Source organism: Cetorhinus maximus, chromosome 8 (genome assembly GCF_964194155.1).
Source record: "Cetorhinus maximus chromosome 8, sCetMax3.hap1.1, whole genome shotgun sequence".
Classification (NCBI taxonomy): domain Eukaryota; kingdom Metazoa; phylum Chordata; class Chondrichthyes; order Lamniformes; family Cetorhinidae; genus Cetorhinus; species Cetorhinus maximus.
The window spans coordinates 82175216-82201765 of NC_135886.1; the positions used below are offsets into that span (position 1 = coordinate 82175216).

At 42.4% G+C, this 26550-nt stretch overlaps 1 protein-coding gene across 1 annotated transcript in view; it reads right to left on the reverse strand.

Moving 5' to 3' along the window:
• Nucleotides 1-24936, reverse strand: part of prrg3 (proline rich and Gla domain 3) — a 79998-nt gene extending 55062 nt beyond the window's left edge. Inside the window, exon 1 of the mRNA XM_078547198.1 lies at nucleotides 24857-24936. The gene's annotated coding sequence lies outside the window, so the exon portion shown is untranslated. The remainder of the gene's footprint in view (nucleotides 1-24856) is intronic.
• Nucleotides 24937-26550: the final 1614 nt, after the last annotated feature.

Below are 26550 nucleotides of genomic sequence, written 5' to 3' on the forward strand. Positions count from 1 at the left end.
AAGAACAACTCTGAGTAGCAAAAGTTGTCGCCAAGCAAACAAACTCTGAAGCACAGAGAGAAACTTAGGCTTCTTAGGAGGAAGTTGCAAATACAGGGAGCATCCTGCAAATAATTAAACATACTGTTTTGCGATCAAGGTACAGTTGAACAACAAGATTTAAACTGCTGGTCTTTAACCCTGAACACAAAGTATAGACATGGGTGTAGTGCTGTCAGAGTGCACTGGAGCGCTGCTCCGGCACCTCCTATTTAAAGGCTTTAATATTCACTGCTGGATGGTAAACTCTCCCTTGCTGATTGGTCATCTGTTATACACCCCACTTGATTCTTCTTTCCACTTGTCTCATGAACATTATTTAAGAAACGTAATTTGCATCCAAAATTAATCCAAGTTAATCAATCATAACTTTCTAATGTCCCCTAGAGTGGCAATAATTAAAGGTTTGAGGCAGAAAAAAAAGATAGTCTGTCTGCAGCTGAATGCTGTGAATATCTCACAGGTTAAAAAGATAAAAGACTAAATCCGTCAAACATTCCCTCGGTAATGATGCTTTATAATTTGTAGCAAAGGGAAAGTTTAATGCAGTCTACTGGAGCAAAGCTGCAGAATTGGTGGTAGCATTCTTTTGTCAACATTGTTTTGGAGTGAAAGAAATGTGAAGCAAATTAAATTACGTTAGAAACAGGGGGAATGCACCTTTTTGTTAAATGATCTGTGAGGAGTATTTTAGATAAAAGGAATTGTGTGTTAGAAATGTTTTTCCACATCAATCAAATTACAAAACCCAAACGTCCACTCTTTATTTGAATTGAAATGACAGTTGGACTTTGATTTACTAACTTTCAGTAAAGAGCAAATTAAAAGGTAGTTTACTTCCATCTTAAAAGTATATTGTGTTATATATGCAAAATAACTGGCACGAGTCGACAATTAATTGTCTCATTCATTCCCCATAAGTACAAATGAGTGCCTTGATGTTTGGCTCTCACTTTTGACAAGCAGCAATATTTGATTGCTTTTTGTGCAAGATATTATTCACTCAACAGTTATTTGTACTTGTGTATTATCTTAACATTTTGGTATTGTTTATTAGAAAAAGGTGTTGCAGAACATTTAACATAATTTAGACATGAAATTTGGTAACATGGTACATGCATAAACGTATACTTTTGCTTATTATAGATACACTTTCAATTAGTGCACTGTGATAATATTAGTATTGAAATCCTAAGCATATCAATAATTTTTATTGTTCAGCTGTAGATATGGTTTTTTGAATATCAGTGACTTATTCTGATGTTTTATGAAAATGGTACAAAATTACAGAAATCATTCTACCTTCTAAATAAAGCCTTATCTATTTTTTTTCCCATTTAAAACAGGCATTTATAATCAGATAGCTGAACGGCAAATTTCTGAATGTTGCAGTTTTGAAGCAAGGTCATTTCGTATGTGCAGGAAATACATGCAAAATGTTGTGTGTGTGAGTGTATATATACTGCTGTCATGTGATTTTTTTCAATACTGTTTGGTGAAGTAGCTTGAGTTTTTACTTTTGTCTCTGTTTGACGAAGATTTTGACTATAAGTGTTGATTGATAGATGCATGGCAGAAAGCCCCATTCTGCTCTTCACAAGATATGTATGATGGATAGTGATCTCTTGGTCCAGTAGAATACAGGGACCATGCTTGCTGTAATTGGTTAGATATGAGTCAGCCATTTCTCAACTCCTCTCTTATTTTGCCCCCACTTGATTTTTCTTTCCACTGACCTCAGTGGAATCCACTCAATTAATTGTCTGGCTGGATTTTCAATCTGTAAGACTTTTTAATCTTCACTGCCTCCAATATTGAAGCAATTGTTTCCAGAAGTAACATATGCAGGGGATTTGGTTCATTGATGGCAACTGATCAGAACTGGAGGGAAATCCTCTCACAACCATGTGAGACTGCATTATGTGAGAGGCAGAGGCGGGTGGCGCGAAGACCACGTCAAGTGATTTCTACTTGAGTTATTATGTGGGACACAAGGGCAAGTTTGGTCATGAGTTCCTGGAGTCCAAGTTCAGACCAGACAGTAAGAGCTGACCAGATTATCCAGAGCTTGTGGTGTGGCTGTGGATCCAGAGCCTGGGGAGGTTAAGAGGTGGTGGAGGGAAGGCTGGGCCCAGGGTCCTGGGCCTCACACTACTGCTGCTGAATGTCTCTGAGTTAATGTAAAAAAAACTTACAACAACTCCCTGCACACAGTTTTCTCATAAACAGGCATTTCAGGGTCTTTGAAGCTAAAAGTTCCCAGGATATAAAGCAGCATCAGTATCCTTCTGATAGTTTGCCTACTGAACTTTAGTTAATTCCTTGGCTGCGATGACCTGAGGATGTGAAATGCAGTATAGTGTTTGTATTCCCTGCTGGCAGCTTTACATGGAATTTACAGCACAAAAACAAGCCTCCTCCCACCCTCTTATCACACTGTCAGGGTAACCTTCAGCTTCTTTCCTCCTCGTGTGTTTATCAAGTTCCATGAATTCCATATGCTGGAATCATAGAATGGTTACAACACAGGAGGCATATTGTCTCTGCGTCAGTTCTCCGCAACAGCAACTCAGCTCGTCCCACTCCTCGACCTTTTCCCTGTAGCCCTGTAAAATCTTCTCTTCAGATAATTATCGTGTTCCCTTTTGAAAGCTGCAGTTGAATCCGTCTCCACCACACTCAGGCAGTGCATTCCAGATCCAAACTCCTTGTTGCATAAGTTTTTCATGTTGCCTCTAGTTATTTTGTTAATCACCTCAGGGATCTTGACCTTCTGCTGTTGGGAACAGTTTCTCCCCATTTATTCTGTACAGACTCCTCATGATTTTGAACACCTCTAACAAATCTCCTCTCAACCTTCTCTTCTCCAAGGAAAACAGCCCCAGCTTTGTCAATCTATCCGCATAACTGAAGTGTCTCATCTTCAGAATCATTCTCGTAAATATTTTCTGCACCTTTTCTAAAACCTTCACATCCTTCCCGTTGAGGCTGAACCAGTATTTTATGAAGGTTCATAACTTACTTGCTTTTGTACTCTGTGATCCTATTTATAAAATCCAAGACTCAGTATAATTTATTAACTGTTTTCCCAACCTGCCCTGCCACCCTCAATGATTTATGCACCTATACATCCAGGTCTCTGCTCCTGCATTCACTTTAGAACTGTACTTTTTATTTTATGTCACCTCTCCTTGTTCTTCTGACCAAGGTGTATCACTTCATACTTCCCTCCATTAAATTGCATCTGCCACATGCCTGCCCATTCCACCAGCCTGTCTATATCCTCTTTAAGTCCATCACTATCCTCCTCACAGTTCACAATACTTCCAATTCTTGCCTCATCTGCAAATTTTGAAATTGTGCCCTGTACACCCAGGTCTAGGTATTAATATACATTTTTAAAAAGTCGTGGCCCCTCTATATACCATCGCCAGTCAGAAGTAAGTAGTCTTCTGTAACTAATGTTTTTAAATAGGCTTGAATTAAATAATTAAACTGCTGCATAATTAAATTCTAGCTATGCTAAAGACTACTGATTCAAAATATCACATGGTTCAAAATAAAATGCCTACCGGCACTGATGTTTTTCACTTAAAACAAATAATTTTACTGACTTTTGGGGACTCAAATGATTAATATTTAGGAAAACAACGTAATAGTAGATTTAGAAATGACAAGGCCATCACATTTTCCTAGAGCTCCGACACCTGAGAATTTGGCACTACACCCCTAGGTATAGATAATGTTACACCAACATGAATTAGTTGGTAAAGAAAACCAACAACATTCCTCAAATTAATTTATTCCATAGCTCCATGTACCAACCTTGACATCACCATCAGTAAATTGGATAGACTCATTTACTCAAGTCTGACCTTAGTTAGCAATATGTAACCAAGCAGTACTCAGTAACTCCCAAAACCCAAGTGATTTTACAGACTCTTCTAGCACTATAAAGCAGTGGTTCCCAAACTGGATCACAACACCAAACGGGGGTTGCAGAAACTGTTGTATTGTTGTATGTTGTCTGTACTTTTTCCCCAGTCCCACACACCCTAATACTACACCTCCCCACAAGTCTTTACCCAAATGTATTTGCAATAATATTGACATGCTACCCCTTCTGCCCCCCAAGTCTCAGACTTTATAGATTCAAACTAGCAGGAAGCTTTATGACTCTTCCAGATCTTTTCTTTTCAAGCTTGGAAGGATGGTAGTCTCAACTGTTTTGGGCTGACTCTGTTGGTCTTGAGTTGAAGCTGTCGTACTTGGTGTTTCAATTATTTCGGTTTCTACATCTGGTTCGCCCGAATGTATGATAGGAGGTTCGCCACGAGGAATGAGAAGACTTCTCCTGTTCCATCTGATTGTGCCTTCTGATGTATGTATCAAATAAGATCGTCGTTGATCTTCATTCCTCAGGACAATGTCGCCTTCTGATCCAAACCTTGTCACCTCAGTTTAGCCTGGGCAGGTTTCTAGTACAGTGCTTCCTATTGTAAGTGGAAGCTTGTCATTTTCTGTAAGACTGCTCCCAGGTCTGAACCTTCTGATAATCTCTGACTGCCAACTCTAGGATTAATTTCTTTGGCAGCATGGGAAGTTGAGTGCGAAGTTTTCTGCCCATCAGCAGCTCTGATGGGGCTAATCCACATTGCAGTGGGGTGGATCTATATGTCTAAAGCACTGATGGAAAGTCATAATTTTTCTTCAAGAGGGTTTTAATAGTGTGGACTCCCCTTTTTGCTTCACTGTTAGATTGTGGATACCCTGGGGAGCAGGTGAGGTGGCAAAATGAGTAAAGTATTCATTAGAGAATTGTGGGCCATTATTGGACATCACCTGGTCTAGGATGCCATGGATCGCAAAGATTTCTTTCAACGACCTAATGACCGACTCTGTGGTCATTGTGTGTAAATGCTTCACTTTGATCCACCAAAAGAAGTAACAAGGAGCAGGAAGGACTTGCCACTGTATACAAATTGATCCATTCCTAAACATCCCCACACAGTTCCCTACCAGACCGTGGAAATAAGGGGCTCGCTCTGGACTGGTTTATGCAGCGTGCGCACCTGGCAGTTAAAAATCATCTCTTCAATTGCTCTAGATATTCCCAGCCACCACACTGAAGACTGGGCTCTTGCTCTGAACTTTGTGATGCCCAAGTGGCCTTGGCAGATCTGTTGTGGAATCTCCGGTTGGAGTGAGACGGGATTGACCAACCACTCATCATACACTAGCAAATCATCAAATACAATGAAGGGTTTCTGCATTTCAAAGTGAATTTAAATAATGTTGCCACCTGGATGCTGCAGTGGCCAATCTTGTAGGCAATACTGATGGATGCAGATGCACTCTTCATCTCGAAGCTGCTCCTGGCATATCTGTTGAAGCTTTTTGGAGCTGGCTGGCAATCGTGTTGTCACAATCTGGGAATATGATTCAAGCTCAGCCACCAGATTGATATTGTGTATCGCAGGACGGTCAACTGTGGCCCGGGGCAGTGTGTCTGCAGTCATTTGGTGCTTCCCCCGGACGTACACTGTCTCATATGCAAAGTACATGAAACACAAGCAGAATCTCTGAATTCTGGGGTCATCCAGGCAAGTACTTTCTCATCCAGTAGTGACACCAATAGTTTGTGATCTGTATCGATGATCGACATCTGCCCAACAATATAGTCAGAGAACTTCTCACAAGCCCACGTTACTATGAGGGCCTCTTTTTCAATAACCGCATCTGTGTCTGATAGCCCCCTATACACGTAATATACTGGTAAGCAGCATCCATCCAGCTGCTCTTGGAACAGAAATGCCCCTAGTACTGTTGGTGAAGCATCTGCTCCAGTTGTAGTTGGCAAAGATGGGTCATAGTAAGCCCCCTATACACGAATTATGTCTTTGATCTGATGGAATGCTTGCTCTTGGTGTGCATCCCAGCACCATGATTGGGCCTTTTTGAGAAGGTGTCGCAGAGGCTCTGTGACCTGCGCCAGTTCGGACGCAAATTTCACCAACGGGTCACCAAAGGTTCCTTCTTTGGAGGTCTGGAATGGGTGACGGGGTTGAAAACTCACTAATTGCCTTTATTATGTCTGGGTCTGTCATGAGGCCTTTGTTGCTCACAATATGGCCTAAGAACTGAATGAAGGTCTTAGAGAACTCACATCGCTCAGTGTAAATCCTGCTTCCTGCAAGCATTTCAAGACAGCCGTGAGTCTACTGTTATGTCCTTGACAGTTGTACCGTGGACAAGGACATCATACATATGGCAGATGACTCCATTCAAGCCCTGTAAGATGACCGACATCGTGCGCCAAAAAAAATCGCAGGTGCCGAGGTAAGGCTGAAGGGAAAATGATTGAAGCAGAACCTGCCAAATGGGGTAATAAAAGTTGTCAGCAACTTAGATTTCTCATCTAACAGGACCTGCCAGATGCCACAGCTGGCATCAAATTTCAAGAACCCTGTGCCCTTTGGAGAGTTTTTTCCAGTTGTCGTCCACCGAGGACATCAGGTGGATTTCCCGCACCACTGCCTCAGTGAGTTGTGTCAGGTCAACACAGATGCAAATAAACCAGTTTGGCTTCAGAACTGGGACCACCCTGGAACACCATTCTGCTGGCTGAGTGACAGGGGAGATTACCTTCAACTTGGTCATCTCATCCAGTTCCTTTTGTACTTACTGCATAAGCGGATGTGGTATTTTCTGTGGTGTGAACAAGCACACAGGTTTGGCATCATTTCTCACTGTTATGCTGTATGCAGTCTTCAGTCGCCCCAGCCCAGTGAAAAGTTTTGGAATATCCTTTTTAAAATCGCAAGCAGATCCTTGCTGGTTAATCTCGTCGATTTTTTGGATGAGGTTGAGGTCGACACAGACTTTCCTGCTCGCAGCACATATGCCTCCCCTGTATTTGTTTTTTTTTATTGGAGCATTGCTTGCTACATACTTTTGACCTGGAGCTTGAGGCCTCCTGGCCCAAATAACTGTTGTAGGTGGCTCCAGACATTTTTTCACTAGCATGGTTCCTTATCCAACAAGATCATCATACTGGCTCCTGTGTCTAATTTGCAAGTCGTGAGGCGGCGATTTACAGAGGTCAGAATTCCAAAATGTGAATTTGGGATTCTTAATTTCTCCTAAGAAGCATTGTTGAACTTCTTCTTGGTGTGGCTCATCTATCTCATTGACTCATTTGGGAATCATCGGCTTGTCTTGAGATTTTGGACTTACACACCTCTCCAAAGTGTCCCAGGCGGTTGCAGTGAAAGCACTGCACAGTGATTGTTGGCCATTACTCATGCTTGTGAGGTCTTATGGCACCAAATCGCTGACATAGTCTGCCACCACCTTGTGTTTTGCTTGGGTATTGCTTTCCTTGCCCTTTTGTTACTTTATGAGCTGGACTTTTGGGGTTGCTCTTTACCACGGTTTAACTTCACCATGCAAAATGGATCGGTTTTGCTAGTGGACTTCAGATTGTCTGACGATTTGGTTGGCTTTTTCCAAAATCAGATCTTCTTTAGATTGGAGTACGTCCAAAAGAGTATCATTGGCCACTCCCACTACTATTCAGCATTTATGAGCTCTGACTTAAGATCACCATAGTGACAGCCTTCGTCTGTTTAATTCATTAATGAAAGAGTCTACGGGTTCCCTGGGCTTTTGTTAAATTTTACTTCTTCTTGGGTTAACGTTGGTGTCAAAAGACTTCATGATCTCTCCAAGGTTACCAGAAGCTTCATTTATTCCTTGTCTGGCAATTATATCATCAGCTATTGGACCTACTGAATATAATAGTATATTCACTTGTTCAGTCTGTTTTCTTATTCAAGCCTGATGCTACCATATATCTTAAAAGTCTTCTCCATAATGCCCAATTTTGCACCTGGTCTTTCCAGCTGCCTTAATTGGTCTGGCAGTGTTGATTTACCATCCGTGGCTGTTTTCAGCACAGGGGAGTACACCTTTAAATTTTTTTTCATTCTTCCCATGCTTGTTGGGATTTAGTGGGCTCCAGTCATGGTTACAGAGCCATTTTAAGCTTCAGCAATTCAGCAGAAAATGTTTTGAACAAATTGTTTTGGCTAGCTGGTTGCTTTCCTGAGCTTGGAGAATTGAACTGAAGCAGATTTTTTGCTCTGACTTCTCTTTAAATTTTTTTCCCCCGTTCCTCTGCAGTCACCATGTGTTATGGTGCTGATTCTGGATCCAGGCTGCAGCATTCTTCAAGCCGTGCTCATTAAACAATCAATCTGCCAGCGCTGATTTTAAAAGCTTATTTCAGCCTTTCTTTGGAGTTTGCTCACCTTTTTGTGATCTGGCTAGGTTCTTTGACTCTGCTTTCAATCATTCTCACAATGGACTGCCACGTGCTCTGAGGGAGTCTTTTTACACTGCACAGTGGATCTTTCTTCTGTCCTTCAGCCTCCACACCTGTAATGGAGCTTCTTAGATGATCACCAGCTGTGTATTCGAGATCTTCAAGTTCGGCCCACTTCTTTCAGGTCGGACTGCAGTTTCCTTACTTCTTCATTCTTCAGAATTTTGCAATCCTTCACCTGCTGCCACCATGTTGTTGATGTATGTTGTCTCATGAAGACCTCTAGAGGCTTTTATGGTTGAACAACAACTGTTTATTAATAACACATAACTGTATACATACAGGACACAGTCCTGACTTGGTGCTATCTTCATGCTGACTTATACCAGACAACACTACATTCTACTACTTTCATGTGACGCTGTACATCATAATGTAGATTGAATTGTTTCCCCAGGCCCACATTAACCTTTACAGTCCCGAAGACCCCAATACTACAGAAACTGCACATGGGGTCGCAGGATCCCCCTCTTCCAAGACCGAGCCCTGCACCAGGTCAGAGACCCAGGTGGCACCCAGCCCTGGCCTTTTGCCCTGCTTGTCTCTTGGTCTCTCCAGATCAAGGGCTCCTACCCTTGGCTACTGCGCTGAGTCTTGACACCTGGCCCTGACCATGAACCCAGCGGCAATGCCTCCACTGCAGCGTAGCACACTGCCTGATCCCAACCCTGTCACTCTGGCACTTTGGAATGACCTGGGTTCCAACATCAGCCACTTCAAATTCCTCAACCTGCATTTCTGCTGACTCCTGGCCAAGGTCTATGAGCTGGAGCGGCTCAGATGAAGTGATGTACCGATGAGTACATAAAGTAATAATGTATTTTAGAAACACAGATTTTCATACTTATATGGTGCATTATATGTTGATCTATAATTTGCGAACTTTAATAATTATATACTGAATGTTACTATGCTGCTTTATTGCTGTTTTGTTTTTGTTGGCATTTGGGATCGCATTAATTTTCAAATGTTAAAATGGAGTCATATTGGAACACAGTTTGGGAAGTGCTGCCTTGCAGGGTTCCACATCATTTTACTCAAATGGACTTCAAGTCAATCAAATACAAATGCAGAGAACTAATGTGGCTGTTAAAGTGTATTTGATGTAGCATCTGAGAATCCTCTTAGCACTCGATTAGTTCCATCAGGAAAACAATTTAAATGTAAATAAAAAGTCGTGTGTGTGACACTAACAGAACACAAGATGACAGTGGTATAAACAGAAAACATGGAAGATCTTGGTGAATACAACTTTCGGTCAGCATTGATGCTGCGTCAATTGCCACTGCCTGCAAATATTTCTGTGGCTGGCCATATTGCATTATTTCAGTTGGAAATTCTGATCCCAGCCACAGCAGCAATGGATCAGCATAGCAATCTCTGCGGAAAACCAACAAGGGTAGAAGATGGGCGAAAAGAAGACATGTCCCCTTTTTTTCCCACAACATTAGCTGCCGTATTCAGGTAAGCTTTTAAAGGTCTCAGATCTTTCATTGAGTGAGTAAGTGAGTGCATGAGCAAGTGGTTGAGCTGTGGGGTGGGAGCTGGTAATCGGTGGTGGGAGAGAGTCGGGTAGGTTCAGGGAGGGGCAGTTAGTCGGGTTGAGGGAGAGATAGTCAGGTTGGGTTGGGGGTTAGTCAAGTTGGGGGTGGGTCTGGTTGGGGGCAGTTATCAAGTCAGGTTGGGGGTGGGGTTTGTTAATCAGGCTGGGGGGGTTGTAGTGGGAGAGAGAGTTGGGTTGGGTCGAGTGGGTAGTCAGGTCTGGGTGGGTTGTGGCGAGAGTTTGTGTCAAGTCAGAGGTGTGTTTGGGGAGATCAATTCTGGTGGTCAGTTCACTTATGCTGGCTAATCACCGAGTTAGGCAAGGTAGTGACCACAGTAACATTTCCCGGGTAAGTTCCAAGTAAGTACCGCGTATCTGGCCCAAGTCTCCAATCCTATTCGAAGAGGGTCCCAGGCAACGCAAATTAGCCCATTGGAAGTTTAAACTTCCTGAGCAACTACAGTGCATGACTCGACAGGGTCTGAACCGCAGGGTCCTGACGCACAAAAAGACCAAAGTCCAAATTTTGCTGCGCTGAATATTGGAAGATTCAGGCCAATATTATTTTGCACGTGCAATTTTCTGGCATTTATCATCTATTTCTAGCGTGGGCTGCATTATTTAGCCATAGAATCAATTAGTAGACATAGCTTTTAACAGCACAGCTTTTACTTCATGAGTAGACATTGAAATTTAAAGGTCCTTGACCGGCCAGGGAAAAAGTAACTGTCTGATAGGATTTGAGGGGTGGAGGCCTGGTCGAGGGAGCTGGAGGTCAGGGGAGATGACGGAGATCGGTTGGGGGATCAGGCCTTTGGTCGGGCCTGAGTGTGGAGGGGTGCGTTGTGGTGGAAGCAACAATCTCTTACATCGTTGCAGACGGTTCACAGATCTGATTTCCCTAGCCCCATGCCTCTGGGCTCGACTTCTACCATGGAAACATGTAAATGGAGACCAGGCATGTGCAAGGAAAACAGAAATAACTGGACGGAGACACTCTCCAAGCTACTGGTGCACAATTCCAAGCAGAAAATTCAGAAAAAAACATTAGAAGGGCTTGAGAAGCGGTTACATGTCTATTTTCTTGGTTGCAGTTGTAGCGAAACTCAGAGAGATCGGGTAAAAGTGGAAGGAAATAGAAGGATATACCCTCAAATAAAAACAAAACTTATTCCTAGTAGAATCACCATTGCCACTTTCTCACACCGCCAATCTGCAAAGTTGAGAGAAACACTGGGCTGGATTAGTGCAGTGGGGGGCATGAGTGCAAGGGGAAAGTAGGAACATTAAAGACTGGAGCAAACTATTTTACAGCCCTTTAATGCATTCCTGACTGTCCAGGGTCCCAGACATTTTGGAATGAAAATTACCAATGGACTAATCTGAAAACATCCCTTTAAATGTTATACATTCCCAGCAGCAATTTTCCTTTGTGATTCAGTACAGTTGCTCCTAAATTCAATCCACCCAACCCACAGCTTCTTCAGCGCTATTTGCATTTTTAAAAAATTGTAACATTGCAGAGAGAGAGACTACTGAGTGAAACTGAGTGAGACTCATTTGTTGTTCAACACTCAGAAATGGATATATCTTAGAGAGAAACTCAATGAGTTAACACTTGAAAGTTTTTTTTAAACTTGTCATGTCTAAAGTGAACTTGCTGGGACGAGGTAGACAAAACGTCACAGTACAAATAAATAGTACTGACAGCAGTGTTTCTTCAAAGAACCATGAGAGCTAAGCAACTGATTCCTGTAATTTACAAGTAGCTTTGCATTTTCGGCTGTGATTGTATCACCACTTAAAATGAATACCGTTCAAAAATATCAAACCAGGCTACGGCTTTTTTCTTCTCGAGTTCTCTGCCTGAAGGCAGGTCCTTGCCAATTATTCGCCAAACCACAGAAAAGTGCTGTGATTTGTTTTACTAAGGGCAGGTTGGAGAGGCAGGCCCTGAGACTATCTCAGCCAGAATGGGGATCAAACTAGTCACGGAGCTAAGACCTCATTCCATATTTTTTTATAAAATATATGTATATCATTTATAATTTTTAAAAAAACTGGACAAAGGCTATAAAATGACTGAAGCCATGGCTGGCTATGGCTCAAACAAAAGGAACATTCTGGCATTCAGAGAAGCTGACACTTCATTATCTCTAAAGAGATGCTAATGACCACTGTGACTGCAGAGACCAAATTCCAAGGGAACTGTACAAAGGCCATTTACATTTCTTAGGCCAGGTTTAACCAATGGAGTCTGCCAGTCTGCTAGGACAAAGAAGTCTGAAACTTCTTTTGAAATCCTTAATGGTTGAAACATTAACACTCTCAAGAATCCAGACTAAGGAATATACATGCTTTGTCAAAGCCCAGTGGAGAGGTGGGAGTCACCTGACCCCTCCCTCCCCGACAAGCTGGTGGAATCTGTAATATTGCCTTGTGGAGTATAAAATAATCTGCCATCTTCCATTTAGCAAGCAGCAGCTCAGAACCAGAGCTCTGTCCAGGTTTAAATTCCTGGCCCCAACTACACTGTTTCTGCTGGAACTTCTGTACCAGTGTCTAAAAGGCTAATTAATCTCTAGGTGCCTATCCCATCATGGAAGTCATCTTTACTGGAAAAGTGAATTATCCAGCATCAGTCTCCAGCCTGCTAACTCTGTGAAAGAATACACCATTGGACTTTGATTCTGGACTCAGGTAAAACAATAATTCTTTATTCTGTTTCTTTTTGCCCTGTAAATCTCTTTCTTTCTCTATTCCCCCCTTCTTTTATTGTATGAGTAAAAAAGCTTATGTTGCGACCCCTCCTCTTGTGTGTGAGTGAATAAACTGCATCTCTGAGTTTCCCTATCTCGAGTTTGCTGTGGAGTTGTTGATAGAAATTGGATCACACCAAAACTGAGGGATTACGCTACCACTTAAAAGGGGAAATCAAATCACCTTTCGTTTATGGATAGGTGATGAGAGGAGAAATCAGGGCTGTTTAAATTAAAACCCTTCCTATCTGTAACAAACCCCATGCTGTTGGCATTAATCTGATCCATACACTAGCCGTCTAGCTAACGGTCAACTGGCCTCCGCTACTGCCTTACTGCATTACCTTTCAAACTGGGGTGTGCAGAAGCTAGGGACGTTTTGAGAAATTATTTTTAAGCACATCATTGAAGATAATACAGTACCTGCTTCAGTTTATAGCTTGCAGTGTCATCAGATTCTGCATTTTTTGTAAATTTTGACTCACTGGAATTATTCACGTGGCTGCACATAAACTTTCTCTGCAATGGCAATTTTTACTTTTGGGTTGCTAACACTTTCTTCAGAAGTTACATGGAGGACCCTGGGAAATGTGTCAATACCTGCAAGGAGTCACAGCGAATATATGAATGCTTTCAGAGGTTCCACACACCAAGAAGTTAAGGACTTTGAAAACGTATGCACCAAGACATGGGGTATATGGCTGAACCTGGCAGAACAGGGTGTCTGCATCTCTGACATGTCCTGAGTTTGTTGCATTGGCAGTTGTAAACTATGATCATAAAGACAGGAGTAGGCTATTTCATCCTTTGAGCCTATTCCCACTTTCAATATCATAGATAATCTGCTACCTCAACTCCGCTTTCCCATATTATCCCCATGTCCCTCAAGTCCCTTGGTATCCAAAAATCTATCCATCTCAGTACTGAACATACTAAATAACTGAGCATCCTCTGGGGTAGAGAATTTCAAAGATTCACAATCCTTTGATGAAGAAATTCTCCTCACTTCAGTCCTAAATGCCAACCTCTTATTCTAAGACTATGGCCCACCAGTTCTAGACTCCACAGCCATGGCAAACATCCTCCTAGCATCTGCTCTATCAGGTTCCTTAAGAATTTTACTTGTTTCAATGAGATTGCTTCTCATTGTTCTAAACTCTAGGAAATATAGGTCCAGTCTATTCAATCTCTCATCCTAGGACAATCTACTCATCCCAAGAATCAGTATAACAAACCTTTGTTGCAGTCCCTCTGAGGCAAATATATCTTTTCTTACGAAAGGATGTTCAAAGTATACACGATAGTCCATGTGTGGTGTCAACAAGGCCTTATGTAATATTGCTGTCACACTTCTTTACTCTTATATTCTAATCTCTTTGTAATAAAAGTCTAACATAATAGTTGTGTTCCTAATTGTCTGCTGTACCTGTATGTTAACATTCTGTGCTTTGTGTACAAGGACACCCAGGTCCCTCTGAACATCAACATTTTCCAATCTCTCACCATTTAAAAGATATTCTCCTTTTCTATTTTTCCTTCCAAAGTGGATAACTTCACACTTCTCCACACTGTATCCATCTGCCACATTTTGCCCACTCATTTAACTCATTGATCTCTCTTTGTAACCTCGCCGCATCCTTCTCATAGCTTACTTTCCCATGTATCAACAGCAAGACCGGATACATTACACTGATCCTTGCTGTACCCCACAAGTTACAGCCTGCCAATCTGAAAATAACCCATTTATTCCTACACTCTTTTCTGTCTGTTAACCAATCCTTATTCCATGCTAAGATATTACACCTAATCCCAGAATTTTAATTTGTGATAACATATTGAGTGACACTTTATTAGAACTTCTTGAAAATCCAAATGCACTACATCTAGCGACTTCCCGTCAACCACCCTGCTAGTTACAAATTCAAACAACCCTAATAGATTTGTCAAACATGATTTCCCTTTCATAAATCCATTTTGACTCTGCCCAACTATACTAAAATTTTCTCAATGCCCTGTTAACATATCTCTGAGAATAGTTTCTTGCTTTTCCACTCCTGCTGATGTCAGGTTAACTGACCTATAGTTCCCTGGTTTCTACCTCCCTCCTTTCTTAAGCAGCAGGAGTTTGTTTGCTAGTTTCCAACCCACTGGAAGCATTCGAGGGAATTCTGGGAAGTCAAAACCAATGGAATCACTATCCATGTCTTATGTGGTCTGGCAGGCTTAGAAGTAGATAAATTTCCAGGCCCGGATGAAATGTATCCCAGGCTGTTGAGTGAGGCAAGGGAGGAGATAGCAGGGGTGCTGGCAATAATTTTCAATACCTCTCTGGCCACAGGAGAGGTGCCAGAGGACTGGAGGACAGCCAATGTGGTACTGTTATTCAAGAAGGGAGGAAGGGATAAACCAGGGAACTACAGGCCAGTCAGTCTAACCTCAGTGGTGGGGAAACTATTGGAAGCAATTCTGAGGGACAGAGTTAATCTACACTTGGAAAGGCAGGGATTAATCAAGGATGGTCAGCATGGCTTTGTTAAGGGGAGGTCATGTCTGACCAATTTGATTGAATTTTTTGAAGAGGTGACCAGGTATGTGGATGAGGGCAATGCATTTGATGTAGTCTACTTGGACTTCAGCAAGGCTTTTGAGAAGGTTCCACATGGGAGACTGATAATGAAGGCAAGAGCCCATGGGATCCAAGGCAATTTGGCAAATTGGATCCAGAATTGGCTGAGTGGCAGAAAGCAGAGGGTGATGGTCGAGGGGTGTTTCTGTGATTGGATGCCTGTGTCCAGTGGGGTTCCACAGGGATCAGCGTTGGGTCCCTTGCTGTTTGCGGTATATATAAATGATTTAGACTTGAATGTAGGAGGGTTGATCAGTAAGTTCGCGGATGACACGAAAATTGGTGGGGTGGTAAACAGTGAGGAGGATAGCCTTAGATTCCAGGAGGATATAGACGGGCTGGTCAGATGGGCTGATCAGTGGCAAATGGAATTTAATCCGGATAAGTGTGAGGTGATGTACTTGGACAGGACAAACAAGGCACGGGAATACACGATGAATGGTAGGACCCTGGCAAGTACCGAGGATCAGAGGGACCTTGGTGTGTATGTCCACTGGTCCCTTAAGGTAGTGGGACAGGTAGATAAGGTGGTTAAGAAGGCATATGGGATACTTGCCTTTATTAGCCGAGGTACAGAATATAAGAGCAGGGAGGTTATGCTGGAACTGTATAAAACGCTGGTTAGGCCACAGCTAGTGTATTGCGTGCAGTTCTGGAATCTGCATTATAGGAAGGGTGTGATTGCACTAGAGAGAGTGCAGAAGAGATTTACCAGGATGTTGCCTGGGCTGGAGAGTTTTAGTTGTGAGGAGATACTGGATAGGCTGGGGTTATTTTCCCTGGAGCAGAGGAGATTGAGGGGGGACATGACTGAGGTGTATAAAATTATGAGGGGCGTAGATAGGGTAGACAGGAAGGAACTTTTCCACTTGGTGGAGGGATCAATAACCAGGGGGCATAGATTTAAGGTAAGGGGCAGGAGGTTTAGAGGGGATGTGAGGAAGAATGTTTTCACCCAGAGGGTGGTGGGAACCTGGAACTGACTGCCTGAAAGGGTGGTAGAGGCAGAAACCCTCATAACATTTAAGTAGTGTTTGGAGGTGCACTTGCGATGCCATGGCATACAAGGCTATGGGCCCAGTGTTGGAAAATGGGATTAGAATAGTTAGGTATTTGTTTGACCGGAGTAGATGCGATGGGCCGAAGGGCCTTTTTCTGTGCTGTAGACCTCTATGTTGGCCATCAGGTCCAGGGCATTTGTTGACATTTAGTCCCATTAATTTCTTCAGGACTTTTTAAATTTACAAATACTGATTTCTTTTTAAGTTCCTCATTCTAATTAAACCCTTGCTTCCCCGTTATTTAAAAAAAGTGTCTTCTACCACGCCAATATTCATTTAATGTCTCTGCCATTTCTTTATTCCTATTATAATTTCTCCGGTCTGTCTTTCTCTGAAGGACTTCACTAACTTCACTAATCTCTTCCTTTTTACATAAAATACATTATAAAAACATCTCTTATGTATCTTGCAAGTTTAGTCTCATTCTCTTTTATCTTTATAAATCAATCAATTTCTTAATAATTCTTTGCTGAATTCTAAAATTCTCTCAACCCTCAGATTTACTACTCTTCTTGGCACCAATAAAAGCCACTTCATTTAATCTGATACTTCTTTAACTTGTCTTGTGAGCCACAGTTGATCCACTTTTCTTGTGGAGTTTTTAATCCCTTAAGGGAATACACATTCATTGCAAATTATGAATGAATTATTTAATTGTTTGCCATTGCTTAACCATCGTCATATCTTTTAACCTAGTTCCTCAAACTATCAGCCAACTCAGCCCTCATATCTATGCAATTTGCTTTGTTTGCATTTAAGACTCTAGTTTCGGATTAACTAAATCACTTTCAAACTCAATATAAAGCTCTATCAGATTATGATCATTCTTCCACAGAGGCTTCTTTACTACAAGCTCATTAATTAACCTTTTCTCATTGCAGGATACCATATCTAAAATAGCCTGTTCCCCAGTTGGTTCCTCTACATACTGATGAATAAATTCCATGAACTCTGCCTCTACGCTATTACTGAAAATTTGGTTTGTCCAGCCTTTTGAAGATTAAAGTAACTCATAATTACTGTATTAGCCTTGTTAAATGCACCTCTAATTTCCTGAATGATATTTTGCCCAACTCTACAATTAATCTTTCAGGGCTGATAAAGTGCTTTCACCAGCATTTCCTAACCCTTGCTGTTTCTTAGCTCCACTCCAATGATTTTGTTGATTTTCTGAGTTAAGATCCTTTCTCTCTACTGCCTTTATCCAATCTTTCATCAGTGCTACCCCCACACCAGCCTTTGTTTCCATTTTGCCCATTCCTTCTAAAAGTCAACAATCTTGGAATATTTTGTTCCCAACTTTGGTCACTCTGCAACCTTCTCTCTGTAAAGGCTATTAAGTCAAGCTCATTTTCTAACTGTTTCGATTTATATATTTCGATCTATTTTGTTACAAATGCTTTGTGCATTCTTTGCCCTTAGCTTTATTCTATTTTTCCCTAATGTCACCTTAGCCTCTAATGCCCTGTTATGTTCTTCATCTCTTCCTGACCCACTCTGCTTATTTTTATGCATAATAGTACTCTGCTTTACAGCCTTGACATTTCTTGTTCTGCTTTCAAATTTACCCTTTCCTGAATCCTCTGACTGCTGGAGACAATACCACTCATTTCCCCATCCCAATAGTTGGGAGAAGAAAAACAAAAACACTCATGGCACCTGCTCTTAATTACTATATAGTAACATTGCTGCAAAGTGCAAGAGTGCAAATAATGTTAAGGACAGAAACAGGCAGAAACAGGTTGTAAGGCCCTCCAATGAACAAACAGATTGTGAATAAAGTGTATGAAAGCTGTCAGTAATTATTGATCTCCATCCCAATTATAATAGCATCTTCAGGAGAGAATATGAGAAGATTGGAAAAGGAAGTACAATCAAAACAATTAATTTCTGTCGTACTTTATTCACATACTGAGCTCATGACCTCAGCTGTGTAGAAGAGGAGAGCAGTGGTCAAATACTTCCCAAAGAGAGTCAGAAAGAATCAAGAGAATCAGTATCTCATCCTTATTTCACTAATGCAATTTGCAAAGGCTTGTGAGCAGATTAGCTTGTAGATGTCTTATGGGACAGTGAAACCCAGGTTAATTAAACAGAACTGGAAAAATAGATGCCATTTTAAAAGTAACAATTTTTTGAAAAATGGGAGGAGCCTTAAACATATGAGGTAATATACTCTCTTTCACAGCAGTTGTGCAATATCCATTCTCAATTCATTAACTTTTCTCATCTCAATGTTCCATGCCTCTATATAGGGTATGGCCCAAGGAACAACTGATTAGTCTTTGGAAAAAATGCACATCCTGGAAGATTTTAAAGAATCCGTTAAACTCATTTCACCCAATGTTTTCTTTTTTTTAAAATTCATTCACGGGATGTGGACTTCGCTGGCTGGGCCAGCATTTATTGTCCATCCCTAGTTGCCCTTGAGAAGGTGGTGGTGAGCTGCTTTCTTGAACCACTGCAGGCCATGTGGTGTAGGTACACCCACAGTGCTGTTAGGAAGGGAGTTCCAGGATTTTGACCCAGGGACAGTGAAGGATTGGCGATATATTTCCAAGTCAGGATGATGAGTGACTTGGAGGGTAACTTCCAGGTGATGGTGTTCCCATCTATCTGTTGCCTTTGTCCTTCTAGATGGTAGTGGTCGTGGCTTTGGAAGGTGCTGTCTAAAGGGCCTTGGTGAATTCCTGCAATGCATCTTGTAGGTGGTACACACTGCTGCTACTATGCGTCAGTGGTGGAGGGAGTGAATGTTTGTGGATGTGGTGCCAATCAAGCGGGCTGCTTTGTCCTGGATGGTGTCAAGCTTCTTGAGTGTTGAGGGAGCTGCACTCATCCAGGCAAGTGGGGATTATTCCATCACACTCCTGACTTGTGCTTTGTAGATAGTGGACAGGCTTTGGGGAGTCAGGAGATGAGTTACTCCTCACAGGATTCCTAGCCTCTGGCCTGCTCTTGTAGCCCCCAGAATGTTGATAGTGGATGATTCAGTGATGATAATGCCATTGAATGTCATGGGGCGATGGTTAGATTCTCTCTTGTTGGAAATGGTCATTGCCTGGCACTTGTGTAGCACAAATGTTACTAGCCACTTGTCAGCCCAAGCCTGGGAAGTCTCCAGGTCTTGCTTCATTTGGACATGGACTGCTTCAGTATCTGAGGAGTTGCAAATGGTGCTGAACATTTCTGATCTAATGATGGAAGGAAGGTCATTGATGAAGCAGCTGAAGATGGTTGGGCCGAGGACACTACCCTGAGGAATTCCTGCAGCTGGGATGACTGACCTCCAACAACCACATCCATCGTCCTTTATGCTAGGTATGACTCCAACCAGTGGGAAGTTTTCCCCCTGATTCCCATTGACTCCAGTTTTGTTAGGGCTCCTTGATGCCACACTCGGTCAAATGCGGCCTCGATGTCAAGGGCAGTCACTCTCACCTCGGGAGTTCAGCTCTTTTGTCCATGTTTGAACCAACGCTGTAATGAGATCAGGAGCTAAGTGGCCCTGGCGGAACCTAAACTGGGCCCCAGTAAGCAAGTTATTGCTAAGCAAAGTGCCACTTGATAGCACTGTTGATGACCCCTTCTATCACTTTACTGATGATCGAGAGTAGACTGATGGGGCGGTAACTGGCCAGATTGGATTTGTCCTGCTTTTCGTGTACAGGACATACCTGGGCAAATTTTTCACATGGCCAGGTAGATGCCAGTGTTGTAGCTGCACTGAAATAGCTTGGCTAGGGACGCGGTAAGTTCTGGAGCACAAGTCTTCAGTACTATTGCCGGAATACTGTCGGGACCCGTAGCCTTTCCACTATGCAGTGCCTTTAGCCATTTCTTGATATCACGTGGAGTGAATTGAATTGGCTGAAGACTGGCACTGTGATGCTGGGGACCTCGGGAAGAAGCAGAGATGGATCATCCACTCGGCACTTCTGGCTGAAGATTATAGCAAATGCTTCAGCCTTATCTTTTGTTTAAAATGGTATTGATTGTTTTAGAATGTTGTAGATTGTCTCAGCTGCTCTGGAGGAATTTGTCACATCTGTCAATATGTGAGCAGAGTTTTCAGAGCAGGTTGTCAGATGTGGATTGGCTGAATCCTGTTCAGTAAGATGGAAGCTCTTAATAAAAAGATTTCTTTTTTTCAGCTTTGTAGTTACAGAGCATCAACCAAGCAGGAAAAAACCTCAAGGAAGAGCTGTGTAAATGTAATAACGTCGAGTCAATACAGTGACCCCGAGCTAGGCACTTTCCTGAGTGTCCTCTTCACTTGTGCGCTTATGTTCTTAAGATGCAGGATGAGGTACCAATCGTGCAGGCTGCTTTGTCCTGGATGGTGTTCAGCTTCTTGAGCATTGCAGATGTAGCACTAATCAAGGCAAGTAGAGAGTATTACAGCACACTTCTGACTTGTGCCATATAGACAGTAGAATGGCTTTGGGAAGTTAGGAGATGAGTCATACAACATTGAATACCCAACCTATGACCTTCTCTTGCAACCACGGTTTTTATATGGCTGGTCCAGTTAAGTTTCTGGTCAATAATAACCACACCCCCCACAATGTAGATAATGGAGGATTCAGCGATTGTAATGCCATTGAATATCAAGGGGAAGTGGTTGGACTCGCTCTCATTTGACATGGTCATTGCCTGGCACTTGCGAAGCATATTTATTACTTGCCACTTATCAGCCCAAGCGTGAATTTTGTCCAGGTCTTGCTGCATGTGGGCACAGACTGTCTCAGTGTCTTTCCCTTTCCTCAGGAATTTTCCCTCCACCCCACCCCCAGCACCTTTTCTAAACTACTCTGATCCTCCTTCCTCTAGACAAAGAAGGTGATCAAATGTGTCAGCATCAAATTCCACAATTACCTCTCCAAATGTAAGGTGTTGCTATGGGTACCCACATGGGTCCTCGCTTTGCCTGCCTTTTTGTAGGCCATGTCAAACATTTCTTGTTCCAGACCTACTTGGGCCCACTCCCTCAGCTTTTTTTTCCCAGTATGTCGATGACTGTATTGGTGTTGAGTCCTACTCTCACCCTGAATCAGAAAACTTCATCAGCTTTGCTTCCAATTTCTATCCTTCTCTCAGTTTCTCACAGTCCATCTCTGACTCTTTCCTTCCCTTCCTTGACTCCTTTGTCTCCATTTCTGGTGATAGATTACCAACCAATATTCAGTATAATCCCACTGACTCCCACAGTTAACTCATCTACACTTCCTCAAACCCAATACCCTGTAAAGACTCCATTCCATTCTCCCAGTCCCTTGGTCTCTGTCACATCTATGTTGATGATGCAACCTTCCACATCAGCATGTCTGAGATGTCTTCTTTTTTCCTCAACCCACGATATCTCCCTGACCAACACTGTGGTTAACAAGGCCCTCCATTGTGTCCACCACATTCCCCACACTTCTGCTCTCAGGCATTCCCTTCCTTCCCAGAACTACAATAGGGTTCCCCTTGTCCTCACCTTCCGCCCAACCAGCCTCAAAGGATCATTTTCTGCCACATCCAGCGTGATGCCACCACCAAACACATCTTCCTCTCCCCTCCCCTTGCAGCATTCCAAAGTGACCATTCCCTCTCTGATACCCTGGTCCACTCCTCAGTCACCCCCAACACCCTGTGCCCTTCCCATGGCACCTTTCAATGCAAACGCAGAAGATGTAACACCTGCCCTTTTACCTCCTCGCTCCTCACCATCCAAGGCCCCAAACACTCTTTCCAGGTGAAGCAGCAATTGGTGTACAGTTCTTTCGATCTAGTATATTGTATTCATTGCTCAAAATGTGATGTTCGCTATATTGGGAAGACCAAACGCAGGAAGGGTGACCACTTTGCGAAATGCCTCCATTCCGTCCTCAAGCATGACCCCGAGCTTCCAGTGGCCTGTCATTTTGATTATCTACCTTGCTCTCATGCTGACGTTTCTGTCCTCAGCCTACTGCACTGTTCCAATGAGGCTCAATGCAAGCTGGAGGAACAACACCTCATCTTTTGATTAGGCACTTTACAGCCTTTGAAACTCAACATTGGGCTCAATAATTTCAGACCATAATCCACGCTCCAATGAGTTTCCTTTGCTCATTTCGATTTTGCTTTAGTCAGCAGAACACTTGCTCTAGACATATTTTGTTTAATTTCTTGCCCCATCATCACTCTCTTTGACCCTGGAAGACTAATTTTTCAGTCATTCAATCATTGTGACTTTCGCCTTATCATTGACCTTATTTTTGTCCTTGTCCCAGTCATCCCTTGCTCAAAACCGATCACATCTCTAATTTTTCCCAGTTCTGATGAAAGGTCACAGACCTGAAATGTTAATTCTGTTTCTCTCCAGATACTACCATAACTTGCTGAGTGTTTCCAGCATTTATTTACTCATTGTATGGTTCCTCAGACCACCCTTGCAAAGTCATCAATGATATCCCATGTAAAGGCAGCATGCTTTTCTTCTGTGTCATTTCCTTGACTTTCTATATTGTCAATTATTGTATCTGGGGCTTCACCTTCTCCTGCTTCCATTCTTACCTGTATCATTGTCCTCAGCATTGCACCTTATTAGCTTCCCCGTCCTATGCCTGCACAGTTACTTCCAGCATCCATCAGTTATATCTTAGACCCCCTCCTCTTCCTTAACTACATCCTCCTCTAACAAAATAATTATAAATATAGGATCAGCTTCCATGTGTGTCAATGACATTCAGTTCTATATTGTCAACTCTACCCTGAATTCCAAACTAGTTCCTTGTTGTCCAACTGTTTCTTCCAAATTTTGGATGGGCCAGGATTTTCTTCAGCCCAAAAATGAGTCATGGCTACTGCTAGAAGTTTCATACCTCAGGCACTGATTTCATCTCTGTCCCCAGCTGCTTGCTCTGACTGAAAACAAATGTTTACGAGGTTCTCAAAGTCCTGACTGACCCTGAGCTGAACTTTGCTTCAGAACTTATAACTGGACTATCACCAAAATGGACTTTTACCTCATGAACATCATCCATCTATACCCCTCCCCAACCTTACAGTTACTACGCAATTAACATCTCAAATGTTTGATTCCTCTAATACTCTCCCTCCTTTTACTGAACTTGAATCTATACAAACCACAACTAATTTTAAAGAACTTTTTTTCCTGCACACTCATTCTCAAAAGTTTCTACTCCTTTCCTGTTCCATAAAGTACCAATTTCAAAATCCTTGTGCTCATCTTCAAATCCATCCACCCTACCTATCTTCTTCAGCCACAGGCCCATTTAATTATGCTCTATTACATCTCCAATAAAAAATAATTTAAAAACTCTGATCTCCTGATCATCTTCCCTCCCTCCACATCACCATCAGTAACAGAGTCACTGAACTTTTGCACTTCAATTCTCTTCCTCAACCTCATCGGTTACTTCTTTCCCATTTTCAAAGACATTCTCAACACTTATGTCTCAGACTATTCATTTGGTCATCAACCCTACTTCCTGCTTAGTCTTCATAACTCTCCCTGTAAGGTACCTATCTAAAAGCTGCTGTATAACTATATATTTTAAAATAAAAACATGTGGAATATTTATAATTTACAATTACCTTAAGTTGGGCCTGCTCTCTGGTGTGGCTGCTCCATCTTCATAAGAACTATGCATCCCCTACCCATCCCCTTGCCCATCCTTTTTCCTCTGAAAACATTCAACCTTCACCTCTGCAGCTACACATAAAAAAGCCACATTCCGAGTTGATTCCCATGAAGAAAGGAGTGAGACAATAATCTCACAGCAAGCAATTTTCATTCCTTGCTCAAATATAAAACTAGAATTATGCACACACATTACAGAATTTGAAAAAATAAAGCATATTTAACCCTGCAATGCTCTATGTACTTAATAGCTTAATACCACAGCTCATTCTATTGGAGCAATGGTTCCAGTGTCACAACTCTCGAGTCCATAAAACAGCTACTCTGCAAAAAAATAGGAATTTTAAAAAACCCACAACTAAATATTTTAAACAAGATACTGACAAAGCTTATCTGTAACATCACACGAGAGTCAGCCCAACAAATGTAATCACAATCTCAGAAAATGGAAAGAGAATCAAGTAAAAATAGGGGACGCGCGCTGTTTTACTTTAGGTTTCTTATTAACAAGGTTTTTTTTTAGTTTGTTTTTAGATAATACTGGATCAGCGAAATGAGATTGCTAAAGGCATCTGATCATTTCACCCTTAAATATCCCAGAGGGTTTCCATGGAAACGAGAATGTGAGGGTGGAAAGGAAAAGGTACCAAATGAGTGATGTTGCAGCAAAAAATAATCATCCGTACAAGAACAGAGACACCTTGGAAACCCATTCAGCTGCGACATTAAAACGCTTCAGAGATAAATAAAATAGCCTTTAGACTTTCATTAATGAAGACAAAAGAGGGAGAGACATAGACAGTACGTACCTCACACGTCACGCTCCGAGCAAACCCCGCACCACAGCCACCAACCTGCTCAACCGAACCTGATGACACACAGGCCCCGCCCACTTGCCCTGACTGACAGCAGAATCAGCCATACACACATCGGGTTCCAGCCTCATTCTCCAATCGTTAAAGAGTATAGGCCCGTCTTTGATCAAGTTTAGTTTCCTCACCCACCCAGCGGCCCCCTCGCCCTCTTCCCCCCTCCCCCCCCCCGTTCCCTCCCCCATTGTGGGAGTTGTAGTTTTTCTCCGGTTATAATTCCCCAGACTGTCTGATTTATTTTATAACCAGGATCCACTCCCCAGCCCAGCTTTGTACCAGGGTCTGAGATTTTTAACTGGGTTGTGCGGCTTATTGGTGGCGACCGCGCCTTAAACCAGGACTACAGTTTCCAGAATGCCGAGATGCGGCGTCCGGCCTCCTCCCATCCACAGCTCGTTTTGTCATTGGAATTGGGCTGCACGAAATGGGAATGCAACACCTACGCAGTCCTCAGTATCCCAGGAAACAGCTGCTCACTGGCACTCTCATACATCACGACTTTGCAAAACTTGGATGAATGTAATGGTTTATGACGTAGTGCATTTATTTTTTTTTAAAGACTTGTATATAGTATAGAATTGCTTAGTTGTCATTAGTAAGGCAGCATTTCTTACAATCATTTCGAAGAAAAAGAGCTTTCAACAGAGCCAAGTCAGCACACAATGCGATGTGAGGTCAAATTCGGTTAGAAAAAGCAATAACCAGCCTTGGTTTCAGGAAAACATTTAGTCTACAAAAGACGTAACTTAACTGTTCTCATGCACACCCTTGTTGCTAGTTAGAGTGGCGTTTGTAGAAAGTGCAAATAGATTGACTGGAGAGATAAAAAAGAGAAAAATCTTAAGTGTCATTGTTGCATTGTAGAGGAAAAGGGCAGTTTTCACTCCCACCCATGTTTGTACAAAGTGGAGCGCTGCGTGTGTTCCTAGGCTGCATCTGAGGAGTTGGGAATGTGGGCGGCCGGCCGGGAGTGCAGTGGAATAGTCGTCTAGGGGTAAGAAAAGCATTAGAGTTTCAGCAAAAGGTGATCTAAGTCAGGGGCGAGGTTGGATGATGTTACGATGGTGGAAATAGGCAGGATTATTGATGGCACAGATATCTCAGTTGGAAGCTCATGTCAGTCAATTATAACAAGGTTGTGAACAGACTGGTTTATTCAGGGACAGTTGCCAGGAAGAGGGATGGAGTTGGTAGCTTGGAACAGAGTTTGGAGCCCAGACTGAAGTCAATACCTTCAGTCTTCCCAATATTTAATTGGAGAAAATTTCTGTCCATTTCGTACTGGATGTCAGACAATTTAACACCATAGAGGAGTTGAGATAGGTGGAGAGGAAGACTGAAAATAGCTGCTGCTATGCAAGGCAGAGGGAAAAACCCTTTTTGTGTTAACCACCAAACAGAATGCTGGTGATAACAGATTGCCTGTTTGAAAAGATGAGACCTGTAGATATTTAAAAACCAAGGAGTCGCTAGAGGGTGCCTTGCTACTGAATGATTCTCAGGAGATTGAGTGAAGGAGCGTTCAAGATCCACTGAAAGACATGAGCCTGTTGGATAGACAGGAGGAGTTTGGGGCTTTATCAACAAGGTTACATATCTACTGAGATTGTGGTGTAACGTATAAACATGGC